The sequence below is a fragment of the Papio anubis genome, chromosome 1 (assembly GCF_008728515.1).
Source record: "Papio anubis isolate 15944 chromosome 1, Panubis1.0, whole genome shotgun sequence".
NCBI lineage: Eukaryota > Metazoa > Chordata > Mammalia > Primates > Cercopithecidae > Papio > Papio anubis.
The window spans coordinates 35,464,271-35,478,810 of NC_044976.1; the positions used below are offsets into that span (position 1 = coordinate 35,464,271).

At 47.8% G+C, this 14,540-nt stretch overlaps 1 long non-coding RNA gene across 7 annotated transcripts in view; it reads right to left on the reverse strand.

The window, feature by feature from the left end:
- The window catches only part of LOC103883641, a 229,278-nt gene that overhangs the window by 5,879 nt on the left and 208,859 nt on the right, over positions 1 to 14,540 (reverse strand). For 6 of the 7 annotated variants that reach the window (XR_002522624.2, XR_002522618.2, XR_002522625.2 and 3 more), the window contains 2 exons: positions 5,404 to 7,419; positions 288 to 353 (listed from right to left, as the gene is read on the reverse strand). This is a non-coding gene — a long non-coding RNA (uncharacterized LOC103883641). The remainder of the gene's footprint in view (positions 1 to 287; positions 354 to 5,403; positions 7,420 to 14,540) is intronic. The other variant, XR_002522620.2, reaches the window with a different exon arrangement.

Consider the following 14,540-nt stretch of genomic DNA (forward strand, 5'->3'; position numbering starts at 1 on the left):
TGGTCTTATGAGGTGGCCTTGCTTGAGGCCATGCCTGGATCCCTCTCTCCAGACACTGCTGGCCCCAGTCGTGTTCCTGTAACCAGCTCCATCCTCTTAACAGCTTTGTGACTTTAGCAAGTTACTAGTGCCTCTGTGTTTTTGTTTGCCCCTCTGTAAAATGGGTATAATAATAGTACCTACCTCGTGGGGCTGTGTTGAGGTTTACATTTATATATGTAAAGAACTTACAAGAGTGCCTGGCACAAAGTAAGTGCTATGTAAGTACCAGTTCCCACTATACCTACTATGACGTCTCCTGTTAGAATTATGGTGCTCGTTATTCTTGTTTCCATGTCTCAGGGGAAACGGGCCTGGAGGAGAAAGGACAAGTTCATGCTTTTGGTTTCAAGCCCTTACATCAGCCTCCCGGAGGCCCCTTTAGCCTGCTCCCCAGGTTCAGGACACACAAAACACCCTCTTTCCCCTGCCTTCCTTTTCCTGGACCTAAGCCCAGCATGTGGTGTGTACTCATTAGTCAGAAGGTTGTTCTCAGATCTACACTCAAGGCTGGTTCTCATTCTGGGGCAAGGACAGCCTTTCTACCGCAGTTCAATCCCCAAAATCACTCACCCTTTCTGTTCTCACTCCTCTCTTTAAGGTCACAGTGAGGCAACTTGGCACTATAAACCTAGAGTCAGAGGGATCTGGTTCCAAATTCTGGCTGTCTCACTGACTAGTTGTGCAGGCTTAGGCAAATCACTTAACATCTGAGTTTAGGTTTCTTCATCTTTAAGATGGGTTATTGATACCTGTCTCCTACAAGTTGCTGTGAAGATTAAATGAGATAATATCCATATGTTAGTTAGAGTAATGGTAGCTGCTATAACAAATAAGCTCCACTATTTCAGGAGTTTTTCACAATACAAGGGTATTTCTCATTTACACAGTAGTTGAATGAGATTGTTTCTTCTTAACTGGTGACCGTCCTTTGCACAGTGATTTGGGAGCCCAGGCTCCTTCCATCCCCTCTCTCTGCCATCCTCTAGGGGCACAGAGCCCTCTGCATCTAGCCAATAAACAGAAGAGCAAAGTTGGGGAGGACATCCCTTATTTTTACCCACCTTTACCCAGGTGGAACACGCATCATCTTCCTCATGTTCCGTGAATGAGACCAAGCCATGGGCACCATTTAAATGTGAGGGGGTTAGGAATAGAAATAGACCCAGGCTGGGCAACACTGCCGGGCACAACCCTACAGTATGGTAGGGGAGCACAACCCCATGGTGGACAGACACCTGGTTATGTCTGTTGCAGACCACAGAGGCTTATAGAAATACCTTGGGCAGACAGGACGTGCTCAGCAAGTACTTACAGTGACTGCTGTGACTATTACTGCCACCACCACTACCGCACGGCTGCTATTACTATTTGATTAATAGTTGCTGTGTAAAATAGAGATAATAATACCAACCTCTTGGAGTTGTGACAAGCATTAAATAAGGATGTGAAAGCATAAATGGTACTACTTGTCTCTTTCTCTTTCCACATCTAAGTCCCCAACTGCCCCTAGCATGCTTCCTAAGGTCAGGCCCTCCTAGGCTGAGCATGCTATTTTTTTTTTTTTTTTTTTTTTTTTTTTTTGAGACGGAGTCTCGCTCTGTCGCCCAGGCTGGAGTGCAGTGGTGGGATCTCGGCTCACTGCAAGCTCCGCCTCCCAGGTTCCTGCCTCAGCCTCCCGAGTAGCTGGAACTGCAAGTGCCTGCCATGACGCCTCGCTAATTTTTTTGTATTTTTAGTAGAGACGGGGTTTCACTGTGTCAGCCAGGATGGTCTCGATCTCCTGACCTCGTGATCCGCCCGCCTTGGCCTCCCAAAGTGCTGGGATTACAGGCGTGAGCCACCACGGCTCACCCCCCTTCTAAATAGAAAGCCAGGCCCCCACTGACCCCACCACCACCCCAAGGTTGTATAGGAAACTTGTCCTTCTCCAGCCTCCCTCACCCTCCAAAGAACCACTAAAGATAGTTTTCCAAGTCAAGCTCACCTGATATTTTAATGGTCAGAACAGAATGCTTTCTGCCTACTTCTCACCGGGGCTCAACATGGACTCAAAGTAAGAAAAAATGGAATTTCATACTTTGCCTCCCATTTTCCATGACTGTTTCTTTTCCAATAGAAATAATGTTTCAGGCAGCTGTTTTCCGAGTTCCCCCTCCTACCAGCCTACTCACTCAATTTCTGTAAATTCCCACAACCTCCCACTTCTTTCTGGACTATTTACTATGGACAGGATTTTGCTTTCAGGAGCAGGTGTCCCAGAGGTGGCTCTTTCTAGGACCAGGTTGTTAAAATTTAGAGTAAGTCTTCTGCACAGGCAGTGGGGCTGTTCTCAGTCTTGTCCCTGATCTTATATTTTTATTACTTTACAGGAGACAAAAGGAAAAAGCTTGTGTTGGAAACCCAGACACAAACAGAAGGGGTTGTTTGAGAGGAAGGCTGGAGGAGAAACACAGAGAAGGATGGAGATTCATCAGACATGAGTTCTATCCTGCCCTCTTTCTCTAGGGTGACATAGTGGGTTTGAATTCTTATTCTGCCTCCATAGCTGTATAATTTTTACAAAATCATTCTACCTCCCTGAACCTCAGTTTCTTCATCTATAAAATGTGACCTGATGCTCACCTCATAGGATTATTGAGAGCATTAAACAGGCGTAATATTGCAACACAGCTGGCATGGTGCATGACGCTTAGTAGGGCAGTCAACAAATAACTCCTTTTGCCTTCCCCCCTCCAAAGGAAACACAGATAAAACTTTCTGAGTCTGTGGTTAACTGGAATTTTTCTAATAAAAAAAGAATTTTTTCTGAATGCAAACGTAGCATATTGTTAGTACCTTTTTAAGTACAAGAACATTTAGAATAGTGCTGGGCTATGAGGGCCACAGGGCAGGAAAGTAGCCACAGCTGCTAAAAATCTTACTATGTAAACTTCATATTAAGATGTTAATATCTGATTCTTTTTACCTGCAAAACAGCTATTTTATACAGTTCAACCTAAATCAGATAGTAGTAATGCTTATATAGTGCTTACTATACACTAAGCCCTATTCTAAGGATTTTAGTGCTCATTAAATCCTCACAACAACTCTGCAAAGTAGATACTACTATAAACTTACTTTGTAGCCAAAGAAACTTAAGCACAGAGAGGTTAAGTGCCTTGCCTGAGATCACACAGCTGCTGAGAAGCAGAGCCAGGGTTTGAACCCAGATAGTCTAGCTCCAGAGGCCATGACTTAAGCCCCTATATTTTACTGCCTCCTGTATGAATAATCGAGAGGTTTCCTGAAAAGGAACATGTGTATCTACTGGTCTCTCAGGTGAACTGGGAAAAGGCTTCAAAGACAGGTTGGCAGGGATGCCTGGAGGGAGGAGAGAGTGTCTATCACCCAATGGTCCATCTGCAGTCCTGAGCTAGCCCCATCCTGGAAGGGTGGTATCACTCCCTCCAGAACAACAAGACAGGTACTGGCAAGCACCTGGCCCCGCTCTCTTGCCTGGGCATTTTATTTTCCTGTCCTCTGTGGCACGGCTCTCATAAAACTATTCATTTCTTAATTCTGATGGCAGAAAAGAATTTAATCAAATTGCTTGAATATGACGACAGCCTCCCGCTAAGCCAGCTGCCTCCCGAGGGTCATTGGGAGACAACGCCCTGTTAATATTTAGCTCCAACAGCAAACATTATGGCTTTCAATTTAGAAGATTATGCTTCTGGTTAGTTATGTATCATATGTGCGCGCGCGCGCTCGCTGGGTGGCTCATCTCATCAGTGCGGGAGCATTTTGCCAGGGTTATAAAAAATGCCATTTTCTCTGCGAGCCCTTTCCACTCAGTGATCCAGTGAAGTAACATCGGGATCAAAACCATGTTCTGAAAAATAATTGATCTATTTCAGCAGCTCACAGGCCTGCATGCCAGCCGCCCAAAGGAGCCATTTTCAGGAGAAGCCAGGGGCCCACGTGGGAGGGAGCTGCAGGAGAGATCAGTCTCTGCGGTGGTGGCGGGGGGGGGGGGGGGGGGGGTGACGGAGGCTGTCCGTGGTGCTGAACCCAAGCTATCCCAGGATTGCTTGGCAGTACGAATGAACGCTGGCTAATGGAACTGGCTGACTGTTTGGGGAGCTGTGCCTATTCTAGGGTCTTGGATCATTACATTTTCCTTCTTTCCAGAGCTCCCAATCCTCTCTCTAGTTCTGGGTCCACTTCTTCAAGTGCCTTCTCCCGTTCTTGCCCTGTCTGTCATCTGCTTTCGTCGTGAGGGGCTCATTCCTACCAGCCACTTCATGGCTTTCTTTGTTGTTGTTGTTGTTGTTGTTTTCTTTTTTGTTTGAACTTGTCCTCAGGATGGCACAGAGGCTCTAGTGGGTCTGAGAAGCTCAGTATTTAGGAAACACAGACCCTTCTCTGTCCCCTTTTTTCACCCTTCCTCTCACTCAATTTCTCTCTGTTGAATCATCAGGTCGACCGCCCCCCTCTCCCGCTCCCTGACCCCCCTTCTCCCTTCCCGCCCCCCTCCCCCGCACCCTTACCCTCCTTCCCTCTCTCCCCCGCCCTTGCTCCTCCCCTCCCCTCCCTCTCTACCTCCCTTTCCTTCTTTTTTGGCTCTTCCTTCCTTCCATACCGCCTCCTTTCTCCTTGGCACTCTCTCAATCTCTTTCCCTTCTTCCTCTCTCTTCTCCCCTCTTCCCTTCATAGTGCTCACATTTGCACATGCTCCCTCTCTCACCCCCTCCTTCATCTTCTCCCTTCATTTTATCTTTCTGTCCCTCTTCTCTCCCCACTTTACTCTCTTCTCCCATGATCTCCAGCTTCTTAGGAACCCCCTGCCTTGCCTACTTCATCTCTCATCCTCCCTTCCTGGCTTCCTTCTTCCATCTGTCTTCCTCGTGGTCTCTCTCATTCTTTCCATCTTTTATCTCTTCATTTCTCCTTCTCTTTTGCCCTCTCTCTTCCTCTCTCCCTATTTGCTCCTTCCTCTATTTTCCTCCCTCACTCTCACTGGCTCCCTCCTTCTCTCTCTGCTTCATCTCATTCTCTCTCTCTTTCTCTCTCCCCCTCTGCCTCCCTCTCTCCCTCTTTCCCTACCATCCCCCTCCCTCCATCCTTCCCTCTCTCTTCATCTCTCTCCCTCTCTCTTTCTCTCACTCCCTCCCTGCTCCCATCCTCCTTCTCTCCATCTCTCCTCCTCCTCCCATCCTCTCTTTCTCTGCACACAGCTCCCCTCCCTAGGAGCTCCCAGCTGCCTAGTGAATTCATTTCAGCAGCTATTAGGGATCAGCACCTGCCCCGATACTTGGTGGGGAAGATGAGTTTGAGATAAGATGGGCTGTTTCAATCTCAGCACATCTGTAATTGCATTACCATTAAATTGCACCATTTTCTAAAGGTGAGAGCCCAGGGCCCTTGTGCCGAGTCTTCTGCAAATCCACTGCCAAGTCCTGCATGATGTGGAGGCCCCCGGCAGAGGGGAGAGAAGATCCAGCTTGATTTGACCACCGTATTAATACCCTTTGTCTTCAGGGTCTCTTGTTTTCCATTATATTTCAAAGGTAAAAGGACCCCTGGGAATCATTATTTCCAACCCTCTCATCTCTCAGATAAAGAAACGGAAACTGAAAGAAAGAAAGGGAATTGCCCAGGGTCACACAGGCATGAGCCACTGAGTTTGCAGATGTCCCTCATTCTGCAGCCTTCCTATAATTTAGGACAAGATCAGGAAAAGGTGGGGGAAGAGCAAAAACTGGATCCAGTATTTTTAGGTTCCAGGAGGGGTGGCCTTGATCCAATATCCACGGTTCTGTCAGATCTACTGGACAGGCACATGGAGCAGAGGATGGCAACATAATAATTTCTTGTCGTGTGTCAGGTTTGGCCAGGGACACAGAGAACAGGATTCGTTTGGCCTGGAAGAGAGGACAAAGCTGGCAAAAGCTGGATGGGAACTGGGCACATGAGAGTTCCAGACAGATGGGCTGGTATGCTGGGCAGGACTCTACCTCCAGCTAGGACCTGGGGGACACAACTGGGAAATCCATGCAGAAGGCAGCACATAAACCAAGGCAATAAGACGGGCTGGCAGTGGAGATTGCAGTCCAGGAGTCCACCCAGCCTGTGCCTGTCTGGAGGCTGGTCCAGGCAGGAGCTAGGAAGGATAGAATCTGGCAAAATGGAGACCAGGATGGGCTAGAGCCTGAAGACAGAGGAAGCAGGGCACAGACACCACCTGGAGATAGGTTCAGGGGGAGGATCAAGCACACACTGTGGATTGGACATCAGGAAAAGCTCCAGACGGGAGCTTATCAGATAGAGCAGATGAGCCTGACCAAGGATCAGCATTAGTGCAGGGCACCCACCAGAAGAGAGCCAGAGGCCAGAGAGGGTATCATCTAGCACAGGGGTCTGTCCCCTGGGGCTCTGAGCTGCCTCACTGATGTTCTGCTTCCTGCTTTGGAAGGAAAATAGCTTCAGCGTCAAACAAAGCCCAGGATTGTCTTCCACTAGAGGATAATTCTCAGTGCCCAGCTACTGGCAAGCAGACTGAGAAAGGGTGGGTTTGGAGCTGGAGGGGAGAGCAAGGAGATCATTACCACAGTGGCCTCCAAGGATCCAGGAGCCCAGTGATGCCCACTCTCCAGCCCCAGCACCGACAGCAGTGGAAATTTAAACAGGCAGGTTGAGGCTGATCAGATGCACTTCCCCAGCACATCAGCCCCAGCTCCAGGGCTGGGAGACCAGCAAGCAAACAAACAAACAGCCAGCAAATGTGTCCCGGTGCCCCAGGGTCAGCCTGCCACAGTGGCTACACCTGCTTTGGCAAAGCATCTACTTTGAAGCCCAGCCTGATGCAGAGAGAGCGTGCAGCACCCGGGGACAAAATAGGGAGGTTTAATGATGTGAAATAGCTGTGTGTGTAATCTGGGTGCGCTACGAGGGCTGCTGAGAGTCTCTAAAAGCTTCCCGGTCTGGCCCGCCTCTGAGGCCAACCCATTATGTTATTTGCTGCCTTGTGACCAGGATGAAGCCAGCCCCAGCTGGCTCTGGTTCCATCCATCCACCCTGCTCCTTTTCCCCAATTCCAGGCACCCATGGGGCCCCGCCACAGGTCAACAGGCACACGGCGAGCTGCCCCAGCAATTCTTACATAAATCAATTAGGATAAATGAGCTTAGTGGTGTATGATGCCCTTACTCCACTGCATGCCTTTCGAACTATTAGTTCTCTAGAGAAGATTAATTACGGGAGCGTCATGCTAATGCTTTTTTAATGGAAACTGTTATTTAAGTTTAAGAAGAGCAGGTATCAAATGTATAGGAGTTAGATACCTGTTATGAGCATCTCAAATCAGGGGCGATGGATGGAGCCAACCTCAGAATGGACCTGTTGAAACAGATAGAGAGCCAATGACCACTCTGAACCTTGTGGAAAGTTACAGTGAGTCCTAAAAGGTTTTCCCGGAATTGCATGTGTTTGTGGAATTAACCTTATAACCTACTTGAACAGGCTTTCTTATGTTGGTGGAAACAGAGTAGGAAAATGGAGAAGGAGCTATTGAAGGGAAGAGGCTGGTTGGCCTTAAGTAAGTTAAGAGTGGGGTATAGATAGAAAGGGCTCGTTTGATTTGTGGTCATATTAATAGAGGTATAATACCATGAGTAAAGGAGGTTATCGTCTTGTCCTAGATAGTCCAGTTCATGGAAAGTCACATTTCCCAGTTGCATTAACCTGAGGGAGTACATGAAGTGGACAGTGACTAGAATGATGAGAGACCTGAAAACTGAATTCTATGATGGTTGCAGGTAGCTCCTGGGAGAATTCAGCAGGAGATGAGGATGAGTGTGGCAAAGCTAAGGATCATTTATTCTCTAAAATAGTGGTTCTCGGCCCTGGCTGCTTCTTAGAATCATCTGGGGAACCTTTAGGAAATACTAATGGCCAGACCTCCTCCCCCAAAATTTTTATTCCATTCATCTGTGGGGGGCTCAAATATTAATATTTTTAAAGGCCCCTCAAGTGATTCTAATGCACAGCCAAGGCTGAGAAACACTGCCCAGAGGGATGTCACAGGTAAAGAGGGATGGTGTTTATTTTGTGTGACTACAGCGAACAAAACAAGTAAGGGTGGGTAGAAGCTTTTGTCCTGATATCTCGGAATCCTATTGCTGGAAGCCTGGTGGACCAGCGGAGGACAGGCATGAAGTGGACAACACTGAGCCAAGGGCTGGCTTCTCTGTGGAGGGTATTAGCAACTGAAACAGAGTGCCAAGGGATCGGACAACCAGAAAGACCCACACAGAGGTGGAAATAATTTGCAAGCAACCTTATATTTGTTTACTGAATTTTTATAAAGGAGAACACAAAGCAGTCAGCCATATCCCCAGGATTCCTGCCCACCGGAAAGTCGGCTGGGGGTTAGAGGCAGTGAAAGCAGCATGTCTGGGCAGAAGCAACACTCAGAGCTGGATGGGCAAGTCAGAGTGTCAGTGGTCAAGGCAGCCCCAGCTGAATACAGTCAGGGGCCCAGCCAGTTGCCAGGTGCCCAGGACGGGGCATGGCCCTGCCCCAGGAAAGAGGAGCCTGGCAAGAACTGTGCAGACGTGCTGGGGCCATACCCTCCTGGGCCAGTGTTTAGGACTGGGTTGTTGTCCTGGAACGTCGAAATCAGAACCAAAAGGCCCTTAGACCAGGAATGGGTGGCCGTATTTTGGGGAGATTTGAATGTGTATTCTCTGAACATCTGCTAGAGGCCGGGCCCATGAGGTAGCTTCACATCATCATCTTTATTCCTAACAATGGCCCTACAAGTCATGGGCAGTTTATGGACACATTCAAGATGAGAAAACTGATGCTTGAAGAGCTCAAAAGACCCTCCCATGGTCCCTGCCAGGGTCTGACTGCAAGCTCTTTCCATGGGCCTAGGCTAAGGGCCATGCTGCCCTGTGGTGGGCTGTATGTGCCCGGGACTGAGGCCAGGAAAGGCAGGCACTCTAATGGAGGAAAAGCCACACCAACCTCCTGCCATGCCTGGCCCCCACCCACCTCAGAGAAAGTAGAATCTATGGGGTCTTTGGAGGCCCAGAAGGTTGAGGGGCAGACAGAGGATGCCCTGTGACATAGACTGGGCAGGAGCTGTGCACTGTGTGGCGCTGGCTTCTCTAATCCAGAGATTCTGCACAGCCTCATGTCCTCATCTGCCAAATGGGAACAGCAGCCCCTGTGATGTCCCCTGCCGTGGGGTGATGGTGTGTAAGAAATTTGGAAATATTTCAAACCCAAGTAGGGCAAAGCCACCTTCCTTCCCCGTGGGGATAAAGCACGATCCCCTAACACACATACACCCCTACATGCATACACAGACACACAAATATGTGCACCCCCAGGGACACAGACATGTGAGCATCTTCATTTACACATAATGTACAAGTAGCACTGTGTTTGTTCCTGTTGTCATCCTCAAGCCCCTGGTAAAATGTTGTTTAACTATTCCAGTCCATTCTTAACAAGGCCAGACTTTTCATGCTTGGGCCAAATAACAAATCAGGAACAGGGTGCCCCTTAACACACGTAGAGGGCACTTGATAGATGTTTGGTGAAGGAAAGAAAGAAATTTAATAAACGAATGGGTGACCTTGCACTGTAATTCCATCTTAACAACTCACATAAATAGAACGCTTTACAGCTGACAATGAGCTTTGATACATTTTCTCTCAAATAATCCTGTGACAGGTATTAGTATTTCCACTTTACAGATGAAGCACCTGAAGTTCAGAGAGGTTAAGTTACTTTCCCAAAGACACACAGCTAGTAACAGAAGAAGAAGTGGTAGAGCAGAGAGCTGGGCACACACCTCCGGAGTTACATAAGACCCCAGTTACCCATCCTGAAGTCCTCTGCTCCCCACCCCTGGAACCTCCCCCATCTTTTTCAGTTCCATTACCCTGCCTCCTTTTCTCCATAGCTCTATTACTCATATGTTTATCTGTTACTGTCTGTCTCTCTCACCAGAAAGTAAACTCTAGGAAGACAGGAACTCTATCCCTCTTGTTCACTGCCGCATGCCCAGTGCCTAGTAGAATGCCTGGCACACAAATGTGCTGCTGAGCAGTGATTCATAATTGGCTGAGGGATTGCTAGGGGGTTGGGGGAGATGACAGCAGTCGGGGGAGGTATTCATAGTGACACCTCCCACTCCTCCATGTTCTCCTTTGCAAAGGTTCAGTAAACAAATGTCAGGTTCATTGCAAATTATTTCTGCCATCTCTCATACAATGGAGTTAACAGCTGGCTGAGCTACAATATATCAATTGTATAAATTCCGAGGGCATTTTCATGTTTCAATCTCCTTATGTATTTCTAGTTGACCAAACTTGTTCAAATTACTATTAACTGCAATCCCATCACCTGGCTCACTGGTCAGGAAGGCAGTGGCTTGGGTTTAACTCCTGAAGTGCCATGCATGGGACAGGAAAGCGGTCTGGGGCTAGCAAGGGAGGTGGAGAAGAATCTGCTGTTAAAAGCCAATCAGTTACTTTAATCTGTAGATCTCATTCTCCATTTTCCATGGGGGCTTCTGTTTGACCACCTTCCATCTAACTTCTGTATCTTATCAGATCCTTCTCTCTTGGGACTTTAAGGCCATTTCCTGCTACATTTCCACCCACACCAATGACTGATAGAACCCCCTCCTGAAATACAGTCCCCAATTCAAATTCAAAGCCCCATAGTAGACAGACACAAAAAGCAGGAATACTGAGAAAGTGGGTTTCTATTTGGACAAAGTTGTAATCCAGTGGGAGTCAGGGGAGAAAGGGAATGTAAAAGCTCTTTAGGGCTGGGACAAAGACCTGCTCATGCATCACTCAATCCCTAGTACCTGGCACAAAGGCTAGCAAGTAGCAAGGACTACAAAATATTTATTGAATGAATGAATGAATGAATGAATGAATGAATATAATACAAAGACCATGAGTCTTGGGATCAGATAACTGACCTCAGTTCCTGCTTCAACCATTTTGTGATCTTGGGCCAGTCACCTAACCGCCCTGAGTCATAGTTTCTGCATCTTTAACATAAGCATGGCATTCAGAGTGGGAAGGTGTCACGTGACCCCTCCCCCATTTTCCAGAGGGAGAGAAAAATCTTGTAACTGTCAGTAACATGCTAGAACTGTCAAAAGCACACAAAAGAACTATGCCAATTGTGAAACAGAAGTCACAGTTCTGTTTATTTTGCAATGATGTAAACTTCACAATTTTTCCTTACAGATAAAAAATGCAAACCTTTCACTGCTATATCCAAGAAATCTGTAAACTTCAAACATTGTAGACCTGCCTGTCTAAGGTAAATGAAACACAGACAATGTTAGTGGTGTCCTCATGAGAGTTAGCCCAGCCTGGGGTAGGGGTTCCCTTCCCTGTGAACAAAGAGGGGTCATTCAGAGAAACACAGCTCATATCATCCAGTTGGGGAAAAGCTTCCTAGAGTAGAAGACAACCAAGTGAACCCAGGGAAATGGGCAGGATTTGACTAAACGGAGATGGAGTTGGGTGGGGCTGTTATAGCCCATGATGCTCTCGTGATGTCAGGCCAGTGGAAACTGAGGCTAGTTGTTGGATTCTGTCCTATCTCAGCCCCAGCCCAGCCTTGCTCTGAGAATAACAACATCAGCAATAACAATAGTCCATTTGTTCAGCATATAGCCCAACTTAACTTAGGCACCATGCTAAGTACTCACACCTAGTATCTCATTTAATCTCCATGACTTACCCACAAAATAAATATTATTGCATTCTGACATGGCTCCCGATGATGCAGACCTAGTGACTTGCTTCTAAAGAAAAGAATATGGCAAAGTGGATGGGATGCCACTTCCAAGAGTAGGTTATAAACAACTGTAACTTCAGTTTTGTTTGCTCTTCTCTCTCTCTCTCTCTCTCTCTCTCTGTCTCTCTGTAGGTGTGTATTGTGTGTCTGCCAGTCTATCTGTCTCTCTCTCTGGCTCTTCATGTACTTACTCTGATGAAACAAGTTGGAGAGGCCCATGTGGCAAGAACTGAGGTCAACCTCCAGGCAGGAGACTGAGACCCTTAGTCCAACAGCCCTTGAGGAACTGAATCCTGCCAATAACACGTGCATGAGTTTGGAAGCAGATCCTTCCCCAGTGGAGCCTTCAGATAAGACTACAGCCCCAGTGACACTTTGACTGCAGTCCTGTGAGACAGCCTGAGTAGAGGATCCATTCAAGCTGTGTCCAGATCCCTGACTCATAGAAACTGTGAGATAATCAATGTGTATTGCTTTCAGCTACTAAACTTTGGGTATATTTGTTACTCAGCAATAGGTAACTAAAACAATTATTATTCTCAGTTTGTGGATAAGGAAATCAAGGCTCAGTGAAGTTATTAAGATTGTCTGGGCCACACAGTGAGTAAGTGGAGGAGCCCACATTACAACCAAAGTTCATCTGACTCCAAAGCCCATGTTTCTGTCTACCAAGAACCCTCCCCCTCTCTGGAGCCCAACACTCCAGAAGCCAACTGGCCTTCCAATCACAGACTGTGAGACTCCACATCGGCCCCTTAACCTCCTGTCCACAGCCCTCCTGTTCAGGGGCTTGGCTTTATTGGATTTTGAAGCTTCAGTCAGTCCCTAGTGAGAGCCAGTGGAGGCACACAGAGTCCCATGATTTCTGGGTCCACCTTGGGTGGACATACTGTCTTTCCTCCTAGCCTGGAGAAGATGGTGGTATACAAGAAACAGTGGCAAAGAAAGAGACAGGGGAGGAAAATGTGGAGGTCATTTGTAAAGAGCCTCCCTCCACATTCTCAGACTTTTCCTGGCACCCTCTCCACCCACCTTCCCTAGTCCCATCCTCATCAGCAGCTCCTCAAGGCCTCCAGTGGTCTCAGCCCCATTGCCACCCTACCCACAACACTTTGCTTCAGGTCTGAGCAGGAGAGGACCTCCTGTGCCTGGCTCATGGCTCCTTCCCCAGGACCCAGCACAGGCCTAGCCCAGAGCAGCTGGAAGGTGGCATCCTCCAGGGGTCCAGAGCCCAAGGAGATGGAGTCAGCCAGACTGGGTTCCAACCCCTGCTCCACCATTTGTGCTGTGTGACCTTGAGCAACCTCTTCACCCTCAGTTTTCTCCCATCCAAGTACTAACCAGTCCTGACCCTAACTCTTAGCTTCCAAGATCAGGCAGGATCAGGTACATGCAGGGTGGTGTGGTTATAGACTAGTGTCAGCCTTCTATCTGCAAAATGGGAATAACAATCACAATAATGACAAAGTTCTGAATCTAGTGCCTGGCATATGGTCAACAGTTAACAAATATTATCTACTAATACTGTTATCATGATTATTATTTCCATTTTTTTAAATTGGGGTAGTTATATATTTCACGGAACTGTCCACTGGCTGTAAAACCATGTGGTCTATTGTATGAACCACTAAGAAAGAAAAATGCTATCAGTTATAACCCCATCAATAGTAAGATGTTGACCATTTATTTCTAAAAGTACATCAAATAATTAATGAAATACAGAAAGGGTGTCTGCTTCACAAAGCTGTTGTGAGAGGATTGAGAGGGATGATATTAAGGCATTCAATAAATGTTTGTGGAATGAGTGGAGGTTGGATTACTGCCCAGGACCCAAGACTAATCCAGTGCTCTTCCCTCTCTGCACTCTCCCCACCCTTGCCTACTCTGTAGCACCCACAAGAGTGCAGAACTGATCTGCAGGGGGGCAACTCCCATGAGCTCCATGAGCCCCCTTGCTGTACAGTCTCTCAGTTCCAGGACCATCAACCCTACAGAGCCGTCCTTCTTGCAGCCAAGGGAGACCCCACTCTGACCACCTAGAGGTGCCTCCTCTCCTTGAGGCTATAGCCTCAGGCAGGAGCATAAAGCCTGGTCCAGCAGCCCCCAAGGCCAATCCACAGCCTGATGGGGCAGCACTCGGACTCCATGTCTGAAGACCAGCATTCCCGTCCTAGCTTGCTCCTTCTACTACTGCCCTCTCTGTGCCTCAGTGTCTTTCTCTGTAGAATGTGGATGATGATTCCTTCTTCTCAGGATGACTGTGAGAAGCCCATAAGACAATGTCTGTGAAACCGTTCCTTGCTTGGATATGAGAAATTTGCCCCACCAGAATGAAGTCCCCTAGACCTCTTTGCTGCCCACTGGACTTCCATCTAACAATGAGAAAGTTCAGCAACTTCTCCCTTCTGTTCAGGATTGGTCAACTTCCCAAGGCCAAGGCTCAGGGGCAGGAAAGGGGGCATTGGGCAGAGGCCTCTCTCTAAAAGCCTCCTGAAGCCAGGACGGCACAGACCCCTGTGGATGCTTCTCCAGAAGGTTCTGCCCCAGCTCTTCTGTGTCTTTCCAGCAGTCAGAGCCCAGGCCCCCAGCTGAGCAAGCCCCAGTGATTAAAGGCATCTGAGCTGGAGGCAGTGGGGAGAGGAGATAAAGAAATGACGGTCCCCAGCTTCCAGTGTACA